At 30.5% G+C, this 22983-nt stretch overlaps 1 pseudogene; it reads right to left on the bottom strand.

Annotated features, from left to right (window-relative positions):
* Nucleotides 1-9395: 9395 nt before the first annotated feature.
* Nucleotides 9396-18248, bottom strand: LOC129314320 (cysteine-rich receptor-like protein kinase 10; annotated as a pseudogene).
* Nucleotides 18249-22983: the final 4735 nt, after the last annotated feature.

Here is a 22983-nt window from a genome sequence, read left to right as displayed (position 1 = left end):
GAATTTTGCGTGTTACATGAGTTATGGGATTACACTAAAATTCCCAAACTTTTCTTGGGGTCATAGAGCGGTAATTATGGAAATCATGGACACACATTGTAAATAATTCTGGCACTTAGTCGCATTTTGTACGAAGTTTATTTAATTGAAGCCCAAACTTCCTTCAACCAAAACAGATTGAGAATTTTATTTTAAATGTTTACGAGGCCTTAAAATTGGCCCAGTTCCTTCCCTTTTTGTTTATTTAGTCACCTAGCATTCTGGGCCCAGAGGGTTTAAAGGCCCACAACGCAAGGCCTCTTCTTCCTCCCTCATCCGGATCCCTAGAACCCGATCCGAACCCGGTTTGTTTGAAGAGCGAAGTCGCGAACCAGATACGTCCAGGGGTGACCTCCGGCGACTCTGCAGTGGCGAACAAAGCAGTGCATGTGCCACGAACTTCAAGCAGCGAAGACTTGAAGCACAGCAGTCCATGTGCCGCAAACACAGCAGTCCAAAGGCAACCTTGAAGCAGTGTTCTCTGACGACCCCGATGGGAGGAGCTACTTGACAGCAAAGACTCACGGCAGTGAAGAGCGGCGGACTCAGTAGAAGAAGTGAAGCCTCGAATCAGCAGCCCTCGTGACGTTTCCAGCGTTCTCGACAGCGGCGAAGACTGCGGAACAAGTAGCATCGAGAACCAGTAGCTGCAATAGCGAGTTTGGTTTGGGTGCAGCATCAGGAACTGGCTTCGGTGCTCATCGTTCAGCAAGATTTGGACCTTTCAGATTTTAATTTTAATCTGAATTGATCCAGATTTTTTTAATTTTAATTTTATATTTTATAAAAATAAAATTTAATTTTTTTTATAAATATATTCATCATCAAAGTATTGATTCAATTTAAAATTTTAAATAATTTAATTTAATATTATAATTTTTATAAATTAATTATTTAAATATATTCTAGATAAGACAGATTCAATATTAAATTTTTAATAATTTTTTATTTTATTAAATTTTAATATTTTTATTTTAATAATATAAAATAAAAATAAAAATAAAAACTTTAAATCTAGACCTTACAGATAAAAATTTAATATTAAATTTAGACTGTCTAGAATATATTTAGATAGTTAATTTATAAAAATTATAACATTAAATTGAATCATTTAAATTAAATCAATACTGTCCAGATTAATAATGAATATTTTTATAAAAAATTATAAATTTTATTTTTATAAAATATAAAATTAAAATTAAAAAGATCTGGACCATTCAGATTAAAATCTAAATGGTCCAAATCTTGCTGGACGATGAGCACCGAAACCGGTTCCACTGCATCATGTTACTAATATGGGATTGAAACATTTAGATATTAATTTTAACAGTTTAAATTTAAATTATTATTATCATATTTACTATATTTTTTTTAAATTTAAAATTTATAAAATAATTTTAATAATTTTTTATTTTTAATATGGTATAAATTTAATTTTAAGGGTTCAATTAATATTAAAATTAAAAGAATGACAATTAAATTTTAAAAAAATAATGACAATAAGGTTTTAATAATTTTTTTAAAAATTAATTATAAATATTAATTTAAATTGTTACAAATTTAAAAGTTTTAATAATAAGGGAAAGTTACAGCAAAGGACTGTTAAAGGAATTTATTTATAGACAAGTATTAAATAATTCTAAAATTATACTGTAATCAAGGGACCAAAACAAAATTAATTTTTAATGTGAAAAGATAAAATTGCCCCTCAATTTAAAAATAAAAAAAGAAAACTCCTCAGTCACTAGTCACCGGAGCTTCTTGTCAATGATAAGAAAATGGCCTCTTATTAAATTATCAATGAAAACTTATCAAAGAAATTTAATATGGAGTAATTTTTATAAATGTTTACTTGTTTTTATTACTAAAATTTTATATGTCAAAAGCTCATAGAATCTTGTTATTTTGCCAAAATTTTCTTGTCAAGTTATGAAGAGAAATTTTCAAAGCTAGTAATTGGGTTTGTCATTTTATAAATAGTTACTTGTTAAATTATCGATGGGGATTTATCAAAGAAATTTAATATAGAGTTGTTTTAATGAATGTTTACGTTTTTTATTACTAAAATTTTACATGACAAAAGCTTATATAAACTTGTTATTTTACAAAAAATTTCTTGTCAAGTTACCAAGAGAAATTTTCAAAGCTGGTAACGAGACTTATTATCTCACAAATGGCTACTTGTTAAATTGCTAATATGAACTTGTCATTCTTGATAATAAAAATAAGTAAGCATTTATAAAAATTAATGTGTATTAAATTTTTTAACAAGTCCCAGTAGTAGTTTAATAAATAACCATTTGTAAAATAACAAGTAACTATTGACCTTCTGATAAAGGTTGGTATGAAAAGTTGAAACAGAGTTAAGTATATATATATAACTTTGCATTATATAATTGAAAGGATTTGTTACCTAGTGGCAAGCAATCCTTTTGGTGGCCAAGAGGATGTGAGTTCAAACCTCACCTTGGTCACTTTAAAACTCCAGTGATCGATGTTAGAGCTCCGATTGTAGTCTGGCTACCACTCCCGGAGCTCAAATGGCCAGTTTGACAGGGTGGTTGGTGGCTGAAGAGTTTTTTTTAATTGAGAGCAATTTTATCTTTTCACATTAAAATTTAATTACACTTTAGTCCCTCAATCCTGTAGCATAATTTCAATATTATTTAGTACTTGTCTATAAATAGATTCTTCCAGCAATCATTAACTGTAATTTTTCCTAATTATAAATATGATATTTAAATTTTAAATATAATAATCAATTTATAATTTAAATTTTTATTTATAATTATTTAAATTGATATTTATAATTTATTTTATAAAAAATTTTGCCAAAAATTTTGTTCTTATTAATTGATTCTTTTGAGCCTTTATTGTCATTCTTCCTGTTGAAAATTATGTTCAATGATATTCACTTTGTCAATCATGATTCATGAAGGATTTGGCTTCGAGTCAAAATATCCTTGGATTTTGAAACCAATCACAATCATAGAAAGACAAGATTCACTGTAGATGTAAAAAACTTTTAATTTTATTTTTGCTAGGTGAAAAAACTCAATTTTAGTTTTAAAGCCGAGTCAACACAAATCATTTATCATAATCAACAATCTAAAATATATCATATGAGTCAAAACAAAATCATATAGATATTAGATTCAAACTCATTCAATTCAACTACAAATTATGTAATTTGAACCACGCTACGTGTTATATATGTCTTAATCAATCATATAAATAAATGAATTTAAATCCTCTAAAATTGATATTGGTGAACTTATGTGAAATTTTTTATTTAAGAAAGAGAGAGAATATTTGTATTTTATAAAATAATAAAGTGAACGAAAATATTAAAAAAAAGAAAAATTTATATAAATCCATCAACCTCAATTTTAAAAAATTTAAATTCTAAATAAATAGAGTTAATAGGTAAATCAATTAAATATGAGTTCACGATTACCTCGAGTATAGGCAAACCCACAACATGCTATGTTGTTAGCAAGTAGAAAAATGAATGCTACTTGAGTCGTGTCGGAGAACACTATCCTTGAGAACTAAAATGAATGCTATGTTGTAACACACTGGTATGGTGGACCGACAGCTTTCCAAGATTTCACAAGCACATCTTGCAAGTGAACATGGGCACAGAATAGCAAATACTAAAATTATAACCTAGACGAACTAGAACATAGCAAAAGGAAAAGGAGAGAAGAGCCTCGAAAACTCAAGAGGCAGGCACTCTCGTTCTGTCCTATGCATGCCTATATATAGGCCAAGGTCTTGGACATAAACATTGGGCATTCAACCACCAGAATAATGGACCATTAAGCCTCGATTACATACTCATAAACTAGCATAAACCTCGATTATGCACACATAATTTCCATTAAGCATTGAGCTGTTAGGGAGACAACACAGTAATGAAGCTTGATTAAAAAATCCGTTTAAGAATTTTCTTGAAGGCTAAAAACAGTTGAGGTTTAAATTTAAATTTGAATCATTCAAAAAATAAGGTTTTCTAGTAAGCTCATTTAAATAAATAATTATTTATTTTTTGTAAAAATAATCCGGTAAAAGGAACCCAATACCTCTTGAACTCTTACGCAGGAAGCGAATCAACTATTTTCTATTGCGATTGTCCTGAGTTGGCTTATTTCATGCACGCAAGCTCACTTCTCCTCCAAGCCCATATTACTAGCCCATTTCATTCTTTAGTATTTATACACTAGGAGCTCTCTTCATTTAGGCAATATGGGACCTCTTTTCACACACACACACACACACATAATTACTGCAACAATCCCCTACATGTGTTAAAAGGATCTACTATCATCTGAGTTATTCACATGGAGGACAATCACTTTGAATTTGGTGTCTTTCAACTTGAACCCAAACCTAGACCAATAAAACTTAATACACAAAAAGTCAGTATAACTTTGTTATTGAACCAACAAATCTTAAGCATGTACTAGAGGTCTTATTAATTGAATTATACCCTACAGTCTCTGCTGTTAACGATGGTTTTGAACGTTATTAGCCATGTGTGCGCTTGGTTTTAACAAATACTTTAGAAGTGTTGCCACAATCTCATAGGAGCGGCCCTACTTCATGTTTATATAGATGTTTTCATCAAGTGTATCTACAATGAATACACAATCCATAAGGACTATAAAAATATTAAGAGCTTCCTCTCATCCTCCATTTAATGCATTCTAGCACTTCCGTAAGACATAGGAAGGGACAAAAATTCAGTGCTAGCAGAACTAACAAGTGACTTGTTCTTACCTATTGAACTTTTTTTATGGGATCTTCAATCACAAAGGTTAGGTTACCATTACCGTAAATTTCAAACAGGCTTAAATTCCATTCCACTTGACATTTCAATAATAAATTTCTTCCCAAGGGCTTAGTTAACGAATCTACTAGATTTAACTCTAATCTTACATAATCGATTGAGATGACCTCATCTTTGAGCACCTGCCTTATAATATTATGTCTTAATTAAATATGTCTACTTTTGCCATTAAAGGTCTTATTTTTAGCCATTGCTATTGTAGATTGGCTATCACAATGTAAAGACATTAATAGTGTGGGCTTTTCACCTATTGGAATGCTCACTAAGAAGTTTTTTTAATCACTCAGTCTCAGTTCCAGCAAGTCCCATGGCAATAAATTCAAAATCCCTTAAGGATTTTGTATTGATTATTTTTTTTGTAGACTTCCATGTTATTACACCACTACCAAGAGTGAATATATAACTACTAATGGATTTTATCTCTTCTAAATCTAAGATCTAATTAGCATCACTGTATCCTTTTAATACAATGGGAATCTACTATACAATATACCATAATTCATGGTACATCTCAAATATCTCAAGACTTTTACCAGAGCCTCCCAGTGTTTATTGCCTGAACAGTAAGTATATTTGCTCAACCTGCCTACAACATAGGCTATATCAAGTCTAGTAAAATTCATCAAATGCAACAGACTCCTAATAATCTGTGCATATTTAGATTGAGCAACTATGTCACCCTTGTGCTTTTTTAATTGCTTACTCAAATCATAAGGAGTACTCAAAGGAGCATCTTCAAGATGTCTAAACTTTTTAAGAATTTCTCAACATAATGCTATTGGGAAAGTAAAATCCCATTATCATTTCTTATGATCTTTACACCCAAGATCACCTTAGCTTCACCCATATCTTTCATATCAAAATTTGAAAAAAGAAGATTTTTTATTTCATTAACAACACATAAATTGGAGCCAAAAATTAGCATGTCATCCACATACAAGCATATAATCACACAATCATTATTCACAAGCTTTGTACAAACACATCTTTCTACTTCAATAGTAGAAAACCCATCATTTGTCAAAACTTGATCAAGTTTTTCATGTCATTGCTTAGGTGCTTGTTGCAAGCCATACAAAGATTTGACAAGTTTACAAACTTTATTTTCTTGCCCAGGAATTACATATCCCTCAAGTTGCACCATATAAATCTCTTCTTCCAAATCACCATTTAAAAATGTTGTTTTAACATTTATTTAGTAAACAAAAAGCTTGTAAATTGAAACCAAAGCAAAAAGAATTCTTATAGAAGAAATTCTAGTCACAGAAAAAATATGTCATAATAATTAATATTTTCTTTTTGAGTAAAACCCTGGGCCACAACCGTTGCTTTATATTTATCGATTGAACCGTGTAGAAATATTTTTTCTTAAAAATCTATTTACAACCCAATAGCCTTTGCTCCTTGAGGAAAATATGCTAAAATCTAAGTTTTATTTTTCTTTAAGGACTCAATTTCATTTTCAATTGCTTCTTTTCAAAACTTAGCATCAGGAGAAGAAACAACTTCATAAAAATTTAATGGTTCATCTTGCACTAAATAAGTATAAAAATAATCTCTGAAACTCATTTCTTTTCTTTGTCTTTTACTTCTCCTTAAAATCAAATCCTCATTTGAATTTTGTTCAAACTCAAAATTTTCAATAGGTTTAGAAACACGCTCAATTTTTAAGGAAAAAATATGTTCAAAAAATTTAGTATTCTTAGTCTCAACAATTGTGTCTTAGTCCAAAACATCACTTTTCAAAACTAAAAATTGATAAGCTGCACTTTGTTTAGCATACCCAATAAACATGCAATTAGAAGTTTTAGAACTAATTTTTCTCTTTTTAGAATCAGGAAATAAAAATTTTGCAAGATACCCCCATGCTTTTAAATATTTTAAATTTAGGGTAAATCCTTTCCACAATTCATAAGGTGTTTTCTTTATTTTCTTATAAGGTATCCTATTTTGTTAGAAACATGCAGACAAAATAACTTCACCTCACAGGTTATCAGGCGTAGAAGAACTCACAAGCAAAGTATTCATCATCTCTTTTAATGTTCTATTTTTTCTTTCTACAACACCATTAGACTTGGGAGAATAAGGAGGTGTTTTCTCATGAATAATACCTTCTTTTTCACAAAAATCATTTAATAAAGTATATTCTCCACCTTTATCAGATCTAATTCTTTTAATCTTTTTGTTTAACTAATTCTCAACTTTTGCTTAACATAAAAGAAATTTTTCAAAAGCCTCATCTTTATTTCTTAACAAGTATATCTTAGTATATCTTGAAAAGTCATCAATAAAAGTGATATAATATTTTTTACTACCTCTAATCATGGTTTGTTTCAAATTACCTAAATCAGTGTGAATTAAAGACAGTAATTCAGATCCTCTTTTACTAGAAAAATGAGGTTTTTTATTTTGGTTTAGTTTCTGCACACACTTCACATTTTCCAAAATCATTATTTTTAATTTAAGAAAGAAGACCAAGTTTTTGCATCCTATTTATATAACCTTTTGCTAGTGTGACCTAGTCTAGCATGCCACAAATCAAAGGAATCAATTATATAAACAGGCATATACTTAAAAGATGTAATATTATTCATTTCAACATTCAAAACAAACAATCCTTGATTACAATACCCTTTTCCCACAAATGCATTATTCTTTGTCATTATAATCTTGTCAAATTCAAATGACACTTTAACCCTAACTTTTCTTAATAGAGCAACTGAAACTAAGTCTGCTCTAACTTTAGGCACATGTAGAATATCACTCAAAGCTAGAGTCTTCCCTGATGTGAGCTTTAAGACCACTTTTCCTTTTCCTTGAACTTTAGCAGTTTACAAATCAGCAAGGTAAACACAGTCTTGCCCTTTCATTACAGGATCGTAGGAGGTAAACATCTCCTAGTTAGCACATATATGCCTGATAGCCTTAGAGTCTATCACCCATTTCTTCACATCAAAAATTAAGAGAGCTTGAGATACCACTATAACAATGATGTTATCATGATTTGCTCTCCTCCTACATTGTCTTACATAGTGTCCTAGTTTACCACAGACAAAACAGTCTCCTTTTCTTGAAATAGGGGTTAGAAGCATTAGGTTTATAATTAAATTTCCTATTCTTTTTGTTAACTTTAGTTTTAGGATCATACCTCTTATTGTTAGGCTTGTTTCCACTAGATTGGCTTTGAACGTCATTTCTCTAGTTCGAGTTACACGCACTGCCTTACGGTTAGTGTCTTTAATTATGATGTGAGTAATCAGGTCAGTCAAGGACAATTACTTCTGTTTGTGTTTTAGTTGTTGTTTGTAATCATTCTATGATTCTAACAGCTTCTTAATCAGGATTCCAACAATGAACTGTTTAGGAGGTTGATATTTTCAGCATGAAGCTCCTCTAGTAACTTGTGATAATCATTAATTTGCTCCTTCACATCTTTGTTCTTGGTCATCTCCCATCTGTAGTAGTTTTCCACAATGAACTTTTGCTTGCCAGCATCCTCAGTAGTGTACTTTGTCACCAGGGACTCCCATATCTTATAGGCTTTCTTATAGATACAGTAGACATTGAACAGATTATTAGATAAAGTGCTAATGATAGTGTGTTGGCATATCGTGTTTGCATGAGTCTATGCAACTCTTTGGGCTTAGTCAGCATCAACATCGTGCTCAGGTTAAGCAAGAGCAATAGCTACACCATGAATATTAAGAATGGTAAAGACTCGTTCTTGCCAGCATTTGAAATTCTTGTCGTCAAAGACTTCTATCTTTGAAATGTCTGGGAATGGCCTCGCTAAGGGGATGACAACAGTAGCTGGGATGAATCGATCTCCATTAGAACCACCAGGTACATCCTCAGGGAGGACATTCTCAGCATTGGATGCCATGTAGTTCTTAAGATTGTTGTTGGCAGGTAAAAAAAATAAAAGCTTCTTGAGTCATGTCAGAGGATACTGTCCTTAAGAACTATTCTGGTACACTAGTACAATGGACACAAGCAATCAAAAAATAATTATTTAAATAAATAAGTTTTTTTGGTAAGCTCATTTAAATAAATAATTATTTATTTTTTATAAAATAATTTGATAAAAGGAACCCATGCCTTTGAACTCGTGAGAAAGGGGGCAAATTAGCTGTTTTCAACTGCGATTGCCTTGAGTTGGCTTATTTTGTGCATGCGAGCCTACTTTTTTTCCAAGTCCATTTTACTAACCCATTCCATTTCTTAGTATTTATACACTAGGAGTTCTCTTCATTTAGGTAATGTGGGACTTTTTTTGACACACACACAATTACTACAACTTACTATACTCCCATAACTTTCAAAGAGTAAGCCAAGAGGTAGGAAAGGAAGAGATAACTAAGGCTGTTGACTGATTAAAGATCCAACAATAATATAATGTACTATACTTGAATAATTAAAATTCAAATAATGACGATATCTCTACAAATCAAAGATCAAGTCTATAATAATATAATTAACTAATTAATCATATTATAACTCTCAATATCTTTTAACTCAATCAGCTAAAAAAATAAGAAATAATTGAGTGCTACTAAATTGTAGGTTGGGTCTTTTCATTAGGTTCACTATCCATATAAAATCATAAAGAATCAACCTTTTCCATAATATATATTTAAAATATTCTAGCGTACAACACATGAGCATGCATGTCATAAGATACACACAGAGGCACACACTTCAAAATTTAGACAAGTACAAACATATGTGATTTGCTCTCATTTGTCAAAACCTAGCTAAAAGCCGTTAGTTATGGTTGATAAATTTGGTTCCAGACTCTCTCCAATGTCTTTACTATCTTAAAAAGATAAAGAAAGTGATGGGATTCACATATATGTGGGTCCCACCATTTCTATGTCTTTCTTATTCTTACTACATTGTCCAGTAGTTGCTACAGATCAACGACATGCCATCTATCAATTAGTTTTGTCACCTGGGTTTGATGTGAGACAAGGTTACCTCATTAACAGAAGCATCTTTAGAATTTTTTGAAGTAGATGATTCATCTGTGACCTTTCTTCCAACTGAAAATACAGGACGATTAGGCTTAGGAAATGTCATTGTGTCACTTGCAAGCATGACAACAACAGTGGACATGGTTGGCCTATCTGCTGGATCTTCTTAAACACAAAGCAAACCAATGTGTATGCATTTCAAGACTTCATTTGTCATGTATGAATCTCCTAGCATTGGATCCATCAATTCTAAACACTTTCCTTCACACCACAAATTCCAAGCCTGCAAAGCAATTGCAAATTTTGCCATTTGAAATAATGAATAGTGTACTAAATTGGGTCATTACCTTAAAGTTAAAATTCCTTGATGAGATAATATTAAACAACTTACTTACATAGAATAGAAGACTTTCACCATGTTCAGAGAGATAGAAATTACTAATCCTTTTCCCAGATATAATTTCTAGTAGAAGAACTCCAAAGCTAAACACGTCTGATTTCACTGAAAATAATCCTTGCATTGCATATTCTGGAGCCATATAACCACTATTTTCAACAATTCAAGTAGAAATTGAGTTATCAATGAACTAACATTTTTAAACAATTTAAATATTAATTTAAAAGTAAAAAGGAAAAGCAAAATGATTGAGTTGTATCTAACACTTACTATGTGCCCATTATTCGTCCTGTATTTCGTTGATTTTGTGCTCCTTCAAAAGTCTTTGCCAATCCAAAATATGATATTTTAGGGTTCATCTCATCATCCAAAAGGACATTGCTAGGTTTTAAATCTCTGTGAATAACTCTAAGTCGAGAGTCTTCATGAAGATACAAAAGCCCTCTTTCAATTCCATTAATAACATTTAGTCTTTGTTTCCAATCTAATTTCTTTCTATTTTCTTCATCTGACAAGAGCATATGAAGGGGTAGAAAAAACAAAATGTTTAGTTGTTTTCTAAGAGACTAATTTGCAAATTTTGTTGCATAATAAATGGAAAAACAATAAAATTTGAAACTAAATGTGTTGCTATCACTTGTTGATGCCTAATTTTGGCCATGGTTAATGATGTTGCAAAGAAGAAATCATGTGTGTGTGCGCGCGCGCATGCAAAACATGTGTATAATGTCTTTATTTTTCATGTTTCTAGGAGAAAATTAGGGGTAAACGAGGATGATAAATGTTCTTTTTCTTTTATTTTCACAAAAATTTTCTCTCTTGTATATTTTTTTTCCTATTCCCAACAAAGTTGGATAGTTTGATGAGTAATGTACTATTTTATTACCACGTCGTAAAGGTTGATATCTTCTAATTGAGGTTTCCTTCATTCATTAACCATTCATACATGGACCCACCCAAATGTAGAGTATGGACCTAATGGTGTGACCAGAACCTATGACTTGGAGGGGAGTGATGAAGAGTGAAATTATTTTGGAACATGCATGATCTTGCATTATGATTTAAAAGATATTATCATTATTGTTGCCCTAGTCTTCTAATCGATCAATACAGATTTTCATTTCTTTGTATCACTATAATTGGGTATTAATGTCACAAAGACATATTAACTTATAGGGAAAATGACAATAAAATTTCTTCGAATTATATAAATGACAATATGATCTTTTGAAATGTTATAATTTCACTGAAGTCCCTAAAAATTTTTTGTCAATAAATTTTAAATTAAAAAGATTATCTTACCCATATTAAAAATAACAAGCACCCCAATCACAACTTTTATTTAAGGAATAACAATTTTTGTTTTATGAATTACAAAAATTAAATAAAAAATTACAAATTGTTGAGTGTAATTTCTGTCTCAAAATAATAAGCCTCAATCACAACTTTTACCTAAGGAATAACTTTTATTATGTGAATTGTAAAAGTTGAATAAGAAATCACAAGTTATCAAATGTATTTTTTGTCTTAAAATAGCAAGCTTCAATCATAACTTTTATGTGAAGAATAACAACTTTTATTCAAATAATCACAAGAATTAAACAAGAAATTATAATTTGTCAATAAGGGTAAAATGGTCTTTTTAATTTAAAATGTATTGGAATTATGGCATTTTGAGAGATTAGATTGTCGTTTATACCATTTGGAGAGATTTTATTATCATTTTCCCCAACTTATAATCTTAAGAAAATAAACTTAATAATTAAAAAAATCAACGGGAGAGAGGTCAATCACATAGGTGAAAGTTGGAAATGCCTCCCAATATAAGCATAAGTCAAATAGTATTGTGGCAATGTGTGTGGTGGCAAGTTGGGTTAAAAGTTTTACCATAACTTCATTGGAGGCCTTTTATATATGCTGATGATCAGGCATGGTATACGCTAGTAGTAATTGAGATCAAGAAAAAGACAAATTATAGGCAAACATATTGGCAGCAGAAAAAGGTATGTCTCAAAATTAACGGAAAATAATCACATATGCACACATGAATGAATTTAGGAATGAATCATCAAAGATTGAAGACAAAATATTGATTTTCAATACCAAGTAAAGAATAAGAGAGCAAGAGAAATATATATGTGAGGAGAAATAGTATGAAATGTAATTGGGTTGATAATGTTCCTCATGAAACCTTATATTTAAAAGAGATTATTGCAAGAAAAGTTAATGGATACTCATAATTATATCATATATTATCCTACTGATGATGCAAGTAACCAACCAATAACCATGTTTAAGACACATGTTAAACATGCATATGTAAACTCATGGAACATATCATATACATTCATGCATGGTTGTTGGCATATTAAATTACATTATTGTCACCGATGAATACTTATTCTAAGCCGTATAATTAAAAAGTAAAAACAATGAAGAAATGAGTTTAGAAAACATACTGAAAAGGTGTAAGTCAAGGCTAGAATTTGTCATGTACTCATATACAAGTAGCTTTTCATTTTTCTCCATGCAGCAACCCAGCAGTCTAACAAGGTTTCTATGCTGCAATTTTGCTATGAATATCACTTCATTCATGAACTCCTGTGAACCTTGACCTGAAGTTTGAGAGAGCCTTTTCACAGCAATTTCCTTCCCATCTGGCAGTGTTCCCTAATGAAAAGGCTGAGAAGTAAGTTAAAAGAGATACTATTAAGTTTGACAACCCAAATCAAATATATATCCTATAAGGTCATTATATGTTAAACAAGGAGTATATATAGATTGAGTCGAGGTGAATACAGTTCAGGCATTTGGTTAATTAAAGCCCTGAAAGATTCAAGATTCATTTTTCTTAAATTTTCCTTTCGGGTTACTATTCAACTGGACCGTTGATTTTTCAGTAAATTTGAACACTCATAACTAAATCCACAAAACTCATAATAACATGTTCTTTGGCTCATATATATTCAAGCTTGGGAAGTCTTCTATATAGGAAAAATAATAATATGAAATTTGGTCATGCCATCTATTAAAAGTTTATTATATAAACATAATTGCTTACATAGCTTGCTTCACCGGTTCCCGTTTCTTTCTATTAACTTTATAATTACCTTTGTCCATTGATACAGAACTCAACCACCAATTTCTGCAAGGACCTCATTCAACTGATATAGTGTAATGAACACATGATGACATTTTCATGATGGTTGGAGATTCTTAGGACCAGCTTCTAGATCAAAATAGAAATTTATTATAAAAGACTTTCAACTTCATATTTTCAGCTTCAAACATGATCATCGAAGGCCAAGTTTGTATGGATATTTAAATTGTTTCCACCTCCATGCATTCTTAAGATACGCAATGTGAAACTTGGGGAACCAACTCTCTTCAATCATAGGTCCAAATGGTGGTTTTGCCCGTAGAGTTGACTCATTCTCAAAAAAGTGTTCAGTAAGGGAAGCCTACCATAGTGCTTATTTAAGAAAACACTCCTATAAGGATGTGATATCAAAACGCTTATTACAAGAAGCACTACGACATGTTCTGCATCTATTTAAGGGAGCATTTTCACACAAGGGTGCTTTGAAAAGGGTGCGATAGATTTTTTTTTCCTAGTAGTGATAACTGAAAATTCATTTAGTTCTAAGCTTTTGCTCACTTACTTGTTCTTTGCTATGTTTTTGTTAGGGTTTCCTTAGAAATTTAGCAAGGTTCAACTTTTAACAATAATATATACGTGTTTTTATAAGACACCTGACCGATGCAAAATTAATTGGTTCTTATTGCACTAAATCCCCTCGAAGTAAGGGCCTTAAATGTCATTCTCCCCCAATTATATCTAGTCTTTCGTTCAAAGTCTTTCCCTTACAAATTGAGGAAGTCACTATGTTCAAATTCTTCTCCGCAATCAATTTCACAACTTGTGATTTTGTACTTTGATTCATTGTTGCCATTGCATCTCAACTGAGAGTCCCCACCCTCCTTATCACCTTTTAACCCCTCACAATCGAATCCCAAAATCTCCAAAAATAAAAGTAATGAGAATCAAATACTCCTTCAAAATACAAGGAAAAAAAATTCCTTACCTCACTCTGGCTCATGAAAAGACTAGAAGACTCTCAAATTAGTGACAGGCAAATGCTCACTAATTGCCAAAAAAATATCACGATGATTATAGACTTAACAAACACGTTATTGACCATCTTTGTATCATTTAGATGTTAATCTAAGTTCAACAAGAAACTAAGATTTAAGCAAGTGGTTGAGGTTTTCAATCTTAACCCCTTGTGTATATACGTAGCAACTTAGTTGGAGCCGTTTATTATTTGCTCTCAATATTTCCGAGGAGATACTCTCTACTTTCTGTGAGGTTTACTCCTTGTACTTTCAAAAAAAAAAGCTAAAATAAAATTTCTTATGAGTATTATATTGAGTCGAATATTGTAAATTTAAGCTCAAAATCATATTAAAAATTAGATCAAATTTTTAAGAAAAGCAAATAGTTGAAGAATTTGATAATCAAAGCTTCCAAATCCAATATATTAGTACCTTAAAAACAGGACCAAATCCACCTTCTCCCAATTTAGAATCTTCTGAAAAGTGATGAGTGCTCTGATAAATCACAAGCAAAGGGATTGTGGGAACGTCTATATTCAGTGAACCATCGCTTTGAGAAAGATCATGAACTATAGGAGTGCTCTCCAATGGCATTTCATCTAAAAGACAAGTATGTAAAGTCATATTTTGATTGCACATGGCCATAAATATTTTTAGATAGTATCTTCCACCCCGTATTTTAATTGGGAGAATGACAAATGAAATACCCTCAAAGTATGCAAATGACAATTAAATACCACGAAATGTATCCACATCTGTTGGGGATAAATACCTTTTCTTCTCTTGCTTTGCTTGAAGATGTAGATAGAAAAACTTAATACAGCCATAGTCACTAATACACTTATGCTTATGATCAAGGCTTTTGACTTGCCAAATCCATTATTGGCCGCTGCAACATTGACAAATTAGCATAAAAATGTTTACAATATACGTTGGCATATATATATATATATATATATATGAACCTTAAAGAATAAAAAAAGTTAACAAAAGGTAAACTAGCATAGAATTTTTTAAATGATCAGTTTTAAATTCACACCACAGAATCTCAACAAGTCGTTATCTCAAAAGCAACACATACAATTTTCTACTACCTGTCTTCTTCTTCTTTTTGCTTTCCATCCTTGTCTTCTTTTTATCTAATTGTCTATCTTCACTAACAAGACAAGAATGTTTTCCAAGGATTTAGAATTCATTTTGATGATAAAATTTCTATAAAATATGAAGAAAGAATAATAAAGGAGTCTTTTCAAGCATCACTATTTTTTTATATCACCTAGTGGGATAAAGCATGGCTTAATATAAATTTCGTATGACATATTAAACAGTCTTGTAAGAGAAATTTGAGAAATATACGTTTGTCACTATTGTACCTGTCTTAGAAGAAGAAGATGGTTCTTGATAAAACATGTAATTAGTGTACTTGATCATACAACTTGACGTCCCAGCTTGCCAGTCTTGCTTCTGCACACAGCATTGAATGGCCTCATTCAACATAGCCTCCAAACACTGCTTGCAACTCTCACTGGCAAGGTCTTTACTGCACTGTACCAACCCATATCTTCTTCTTCCCCACCTAAATCAAACCCTCCCCATGCACTCAATTCCTTTGTCTCCTCTGTCGCTTGTCTGATTAGACTCCTTATGTAACTCTCCGCTTTCTTCCCCTCCATCGGATCTGACACATTCTTCGCTCCTCCGCCAGACCATAAGAGGTCCATTGACGCCTTCCCAAAGAAGTTCTCGTTAGAGTATTGTAGGATACAGTAGCTGTACCTGTGTTACCACCAAACATGAATGTACACACTTGCATAAGGAATAGTTTGCGTCAAACTTTCAATCCATTTTTGTGTAAAATATATCCACATGTTTATATTGATTTCTTCCTTATCTATCAAGCCACATCATCTATTGTAGTAGGTGAAACAGTGCCATTTTAAAAATTGAGAAATTTATGTACTAAGTTGAATTTAACACATTAGCTAGTATTATGCATAAAATAGTTTAAAATACATATGATAACAATAATAATGAGTATAGAATATCTTGAGACACTTTTCTGTAAGAGAAATTTTTTCTTGACCTAATCTAAGGGAATTTTCTCTCTGATTTGTCTAAAAGAATGTTTCTCTCAAAAAGGAAAAAAAAAAGTCAAGAGAATTCGACTTCTTCTGAGAAAACATTTTCTTAGTATTATATGAGAAAACTCATTAAATTTCTCTTAAAAAATTTGAGAGAAAAAGAGTTCTTATTTTCATTTTTATTTGTTACCAATTTCTTATTTCTGTCAAAAAATTTCACTAATTTTACCGAGAGAAAATTTTCCTACTATTAAATGGGTTTTTCCCCCCTCATCCTCCTCTTGAAATTTTTTTTTCTATTTAGTTTTTCATGAGAAATTCCATTATTAGTTTTTTAAAAGAGGCTTTCTAAGAAAAATTATGAGAGAACTTTTCTCAAATATTTTTCTGAGAAAAAAATTCTATGAGAAAATTATTGTTTTCTCGCAGTGAATCAAGTAATTTTTGATTTATAATGTATATGGTCCAAACCTCATCTCCTATAAAATAAGAAAGAGAGAATGATACTTTTGGAACAGAATATATTCTATGTACGTGTCTTTTTAAACAAATTTTCTAGACAATTAGAATCACAAAGAAGAGTTGAAATTTTAAAATTAGGAGTTGGAATCAAAATTTGGAGCTCCTCATCGACTGAACTTTCAACTCTACTCTTCCTACAGTTTTTATCATGTAGGAAGTCTATGAAAAAAATCACATAAAGAGTTGCAAATTCAAGAAAATTTAATAAGTGACTACGACATAATTTCAAATCCAAATAAAAATTTAACATAAACTAAATGCTTAACATAAATAAATAAAATGGTTGGCATCGATGGCAATGGTTCAGATTCATGGAACCTTTTCTTAGAAGAAACGTGCGTGTCATTTACCTAAAACTAAATGATTATTCTAATCCAAAAACAATCATTATTGATTTCTGGAAAATTTAATTACAAAATTAAATTTAAATTTCTCATAAAATCTGAATAGGAAAAGAATAAAAAAACAGTATACAGGAAACAGGAAAAAAAAAATCATTTCCTTGTTAAATAAAAAAACCCCTAATATGAAACAAGACTTCAAATCCAAATAAAAAAGTTCAAAGTGTTTATAAGCATATATATTACAATAAACTTGAACCCAAACATAAGCGTGCTTCATCCATGATAAGATTGGTACGTACCATATTACAGCAGAATATTGATTTGGACAACGTTGGAGAACCTCGCTGGTAGCAGTGGCGACACAGAACTGGCAGAAGTTTCCAGCAACATCATCGCGACAGTCATAGTGGCCATACACGGCGTCGTCAGTGGTGGAGTTTCCGACGGTGGTGTTGCTGTAGTGTTTGCTCATGGAAGCGTCGTCGGACAGCCTTGAGAGCAACTGGTTAAGGTTGGCTTTGTAGGAGGCTGTAAGAACTTGAGGGGTTTTGTTATTGCAGTCATCTCCGACGTAGTTTGGTGTCATCTGAGAAGTACTTGTTCTGATAAAGCTGATGATGATTATGAAGAAGAAGATGATCGGAATTCCGGGAACAGTGATGATGGGTTTGGATAATTCCATCACGGGTTCAGAGATGTTCAATTTTGAAGTTCATGATTGCAAATAAATAGTAAAATTGGTGCGGATGCTGCAAAAATATGTTGATGAGATGCGTGTACAGTAAGCAAGAGGCTTGACTTACTGGTATACGTTTGGTTCACGAAATATTTTTTTCCTGTTCTCTATGTTTTTGGCACATGACTTTGACTCTGTTAGCGACTTTTGTTTGGTTCACGAAATATTCTCACATACAAGCCCTTCAGAAGGAAGATATTTGCAGACAAGACTCAAAGGATTCAGATATTCCTATGCAGGTTCAAAAATTTCATTTGCAATTATGTTTCTCATTAAAATGACCAAATCACCCCTTGTTTGAAAAAGAGAACCATTGTGCGAAATTACCCTTTTTTGATTTGACCCCGCCTTTTCTTACTTCCCTTCTCTGTCATCACTCTTCATTGCCAGTTTTCACCTTGTTTGTTTATTTATTTATTTATTTTTGCCCCAATTGTCACTTTCTCCCTTGTGTGCTTCCTTATATTTTCTTCTTTTTTTATAAACTAGTAATTCCCCCGTACATCTTGCATTTTCTTTTTAATTAGAATTCTAATGCTTTTACTCATATTGGTATTATTGGATGTTATAATCACAAGCATGTTTTGAAATAATTGAAAATATATGACAGTATTACAATTATAAAGAGGATGACTACACACACATTGATTTATATGTCCGTGTACAAAATGTGTAATGGATGTATACTGGATATGGTTATGTTAATTAACCAAGGTGTTGCCATGAAATTACAACAGAAACAGATGATATTACACCCACTAGTGCAAAATATGAGTTTAACAACTTCAATATCAGTTCACATACAAACAATGTTAAATGAGTGTCATTTTTACTTTCAACATCGTGTACAAAGGGAACTGATATTATTTTATATTTTCAATATCAGGTCTACATACAATCAATGTTTTTAAGTATTTTTATTTAAATTTTTTTAAATATAATCACTATTTACATTGGGTGTCTTGCACCCGATATTAAAAAGCATATTTTATATTTTTAAAAATAAATTATATTCAACAGCGGGTGGACCATCCCCTAATGTTGAATCCATCCAATGTTAAAATTTTTTTTTAAAAATAAATATTACTTTCAACAACGATTATAGTGATCACTAACATATTATGCGTTAAAAATTATAAAAATAAAAAAGTATATGCATTAAAAATTCTTTTGGTTATTTTGAATCAATTTTTAGAAAACATTTGTTTTCCATCTGGGAAAAAAAAAAGAAAACATCTATATTTAAAGACATTGGTCAACCAAGGACCATTGGTCAGTGGGGGCATTTTTTAAAAAATAACAAAAAAATTGAAAATTTATTATTTAAATACAATATGTTTAACTTTAAGATTAAACAAAATAAAATTAACTAATTATATTTTCACTCCTCTATTTAAAATACAGAAATATATTTAAATTTTAGTACTACATTAAAAAAAATTCCAAGTGAGGGAGATTGATATTTTAGTGAGTTCAAAATCCTAAATTTTGTGAGGGCAAAGTATAAAATTTTCTTACACTAACATGCAAGTTTTTCTAAGTGAGTGGGCGCATTTGCCCACCCTGACATGCATGTAGATTCACCGTTGTTTAAAGAGAAGTATTTCAATTAAACATATGTAACTTAACAATTAAATAACAGTTAGATAGATGAAAATGAATTATTTTAAAGTAGATGAGAGGTTTATGTTTTGTAACTATGAATTTTTAATATAGAAGAGATGTATATATATAATTAAAATAAAATAAAGGAGATGCTAGTGTAGTAAATATTAAGTTCTACTCTTTTTGGTAATAAAAAGGTAATATTCATCATGAATCAATAAAAATATTTTCATAAACCGATATAGTATACCATTCATATACCTATTTTAATAAACATGTAAATATTATAATTTTGTATGTATTTAAAATTTATTTATATGAAGTGGGGACATAGAATAAATTTTTTTTAATGAAAGAAGGGTCACTGAATCATCCACATACCACATATATACATGTAGTTGCTCATAGGATACTTGGGTCCACCCTTGATTATAAAAAAGACATAAAAGAGGTTCATAGTGGCAGTATAATGAACTTGAAGGCAAACAAATAAAACAGACTACGGCTATGTTATAACATCTATCACCAAAAGCATACATATGAATTTAATCTGAGAGTGCACAAGTTGTGCGGAATTGAAACTGTAAAGTTTATTATAAGGTGTGAACCATTTCTTATCTCAAATGGTGATAGCCTGTGAAGATGATTTAGAGACTGATGTGCTAAAATGGAAGTGATGATTTGAAATTTTATACAATCACTTGAAATAATGTTAGACCAAAGCAAAATGCAAAAGAATATGCCCATAAAAAAAAAGTAAAATTTATGTCCGAAGAATTCACTCTTCTCGCCTGAGACAACTCCAATTTACTTGCGTGTTGCTTCTTTTCCTTTTGTTCACAAGATAGAAAGTGTTATTGTCTTGCAATGGTACAGGGTAATATTATTTTAATTTCTAAAGGATGGCCAACACCAAAAGTATAAAGTGAAAATTGATAAGAGTACCTCCCTCACACATACACATCTCGTGATTCTAAATTTTAAAGATAATCAAATAGTACAATTTATTGAGATGGAACAAATATAAAATCTAACCATGATTAAGTCTGAAAGTAGAACTTGAACCACATATATACTCTTTTTTTTTTTTTTGCCACCAAATATATTAATTGAAAGGATGTTGAGAACTCGTTTGATTGTCTAATCCAACTCACTCTCTTCAAGGACATGTTCCTCTAACACGCCTGGCACACACCTTAAGGATCACTACATTCCAATCCCTTTCACTAAAATTGGGCCAACAATTAGCATAAAAAGAGGAAAAAAAAATGACACGTAAGGAGAATAGGAGATATGGCCAAAGAAGCCCTCTAACTTGGAATTCAATTAAATAATTTATAGTAAGCACATCATGCCTTAAACTGAAACTAATGTAGTTGGTTGTAAACCGGTTATGCATGCGCATGAATAACTTCGCCCCCACGTCAATCAATTAATGTATTGGTGAACTTGAAAGTTAACTTTTCTTTCAATAATTCAACTCACCCCTCGTTAGGAAATCCATAAAACTGCCCCATGCTAAAACCACCCCATACGTACACCACTAGCACCCACGTCCAAGTCTCTTTTTAAAAAAAATTTAGTAAAAAAACTTAAACTAGATATAAAAACTTAATCATATGTAGCTGCATAAAATTGCAGGGGTGGGAAAAATGGACGATTGTCATCATGGTAGATATGCTTGTTATTCTACTGTTATATATATATATATAGATATCGAAATGCATGTCAAGTTTGAAGGATTTAGTTACAATGCTCATGAACCTGATGAGATCTGAATAATTTAGATTTAAATATTTTATTTATATTTATTAAAATAAAAAATTAAAAAAATATAAAAAAGTTTAATAAATTTATTCATTACTAATTTTGACAATATAAAATTAATATAAATAGTCCAATTTAATATTAAATTTTTATAATTTTTATAAATTGACTATAATTAAGATGTATTTTAGATAGCACAGATTTAATAATATTTTTTAAATATTTTTTTATTATTTTAATTTTGATAAATACAATATTAAAAATAAAAATATCCTCATAGATGAAACTTTCCAAAAAATAATTTTTTAAAAAATTAAAATTTAAAATTTTTAAATACGAAATGTTTAAAGGAAATCTAGATAATTAATTTATAAAAGTTATAAAAATTTTGATATTAAATTTGGATCATTCAGACTAAATTTGAATTGTTTATATTGATGATAAATGTGATCAAGTGGATAACAACCAAAAAAAAATGTGATCAAGTAGATTTAGAAAAATTTTATAATTTTTTATAAATTTTTATTTGGAGAATCATCCAGTAACCATTTAAGCAAATTATTCATGGATAAAAATTAATATCAAGTCTCACTCAAAAAAAAGTCACGTTTCTATTTTAATAACAATCAATTCCATGATGATCCTTATTTATAAATAATTTTCTTGAGTGGTCATTGAATATGATTCTCCCATTTTTTTGGGAGAATTACATACAGATATCACAAAAGAGAACTAATTACTACAAGGTCATTCATTACACAATGTTTTGTTATTTTCCTTAATTTAATTGTTAATGGACCTTATATTAATTAATTCTCTTGTGTGAAACTTCAACATAATTCTTCCTTTTCATTTTGACAAAATAAAAATAAAAAACTCTAAATCTTGACTATCTATAATAAGGATGGTTCAGATCTTATCCGGAGTCTAATGGGGCAACGTAGCTGAACAAGAATACTCAAACTCCTTTTCATATGAAGCTTCTTCTAAAGATTTGGTATCTTTAAGAATAATGCTTGCAAACGTATACAATTACGCAACATCTTGTCCAAATAACAACAAATTAATTTTCTTGATTAGAAATGTCTGAATTGTACCAAGATAACTAAGATTAAATAATTCTTTTTATTTTTCCAAAAAAAATTAAAGTTTTAAGTTCATTTCAGAATATCAACAATGAACAATTTTCGTAGAATTGACATTAATTAATGGGATAAGGGAAATTTCCCTCATTCTTTTTCCTCTCTCCTTTCTTCCCTTCATCATTTTCTTCCGTTTATTTTTTCCATCCAATTTTGCCCTTCCTCACTTCTTCAACATCAGCAATCATCAAATGTTCCTTACCTATTTTTTTCTCTTTATTTCGTTCATTATATTTTATTTCTTTTATTTTTGACATAAATTTATCTCTTTTATTTGATTTATCACAAAATTATCTCTTTATTTTTGGCTTAGTGTGTAAAACTATTACTGAACATAATTAAAATAATTTTCATCCCTCTATTTTTGCCTGAATTTTAATATTTCATTTGCTTCCTGATGAAACATTTT

Source organism: Prosopis cineraria, unplaced genomic scaffold (assembly GCF_029017545.1).
Source record: "Prosopis cineraria cultivar Desert tree isolate PC_DT_omini unplaced genomic scaffold, ASM2901754v1 PC6, whole genome shotgun sequence".
NCBI lineage: Eukaryota > Viridiplantae > Streptophyta > Magnoliopsida > Fabales > Fabaceae > Prosopis > Prosopis cineraria.
The sequence above is the reverse complement of the archived record's forward strand: the minus strand, read 5'-3'. Positions and strand labels throughout refer to the sequence as shown.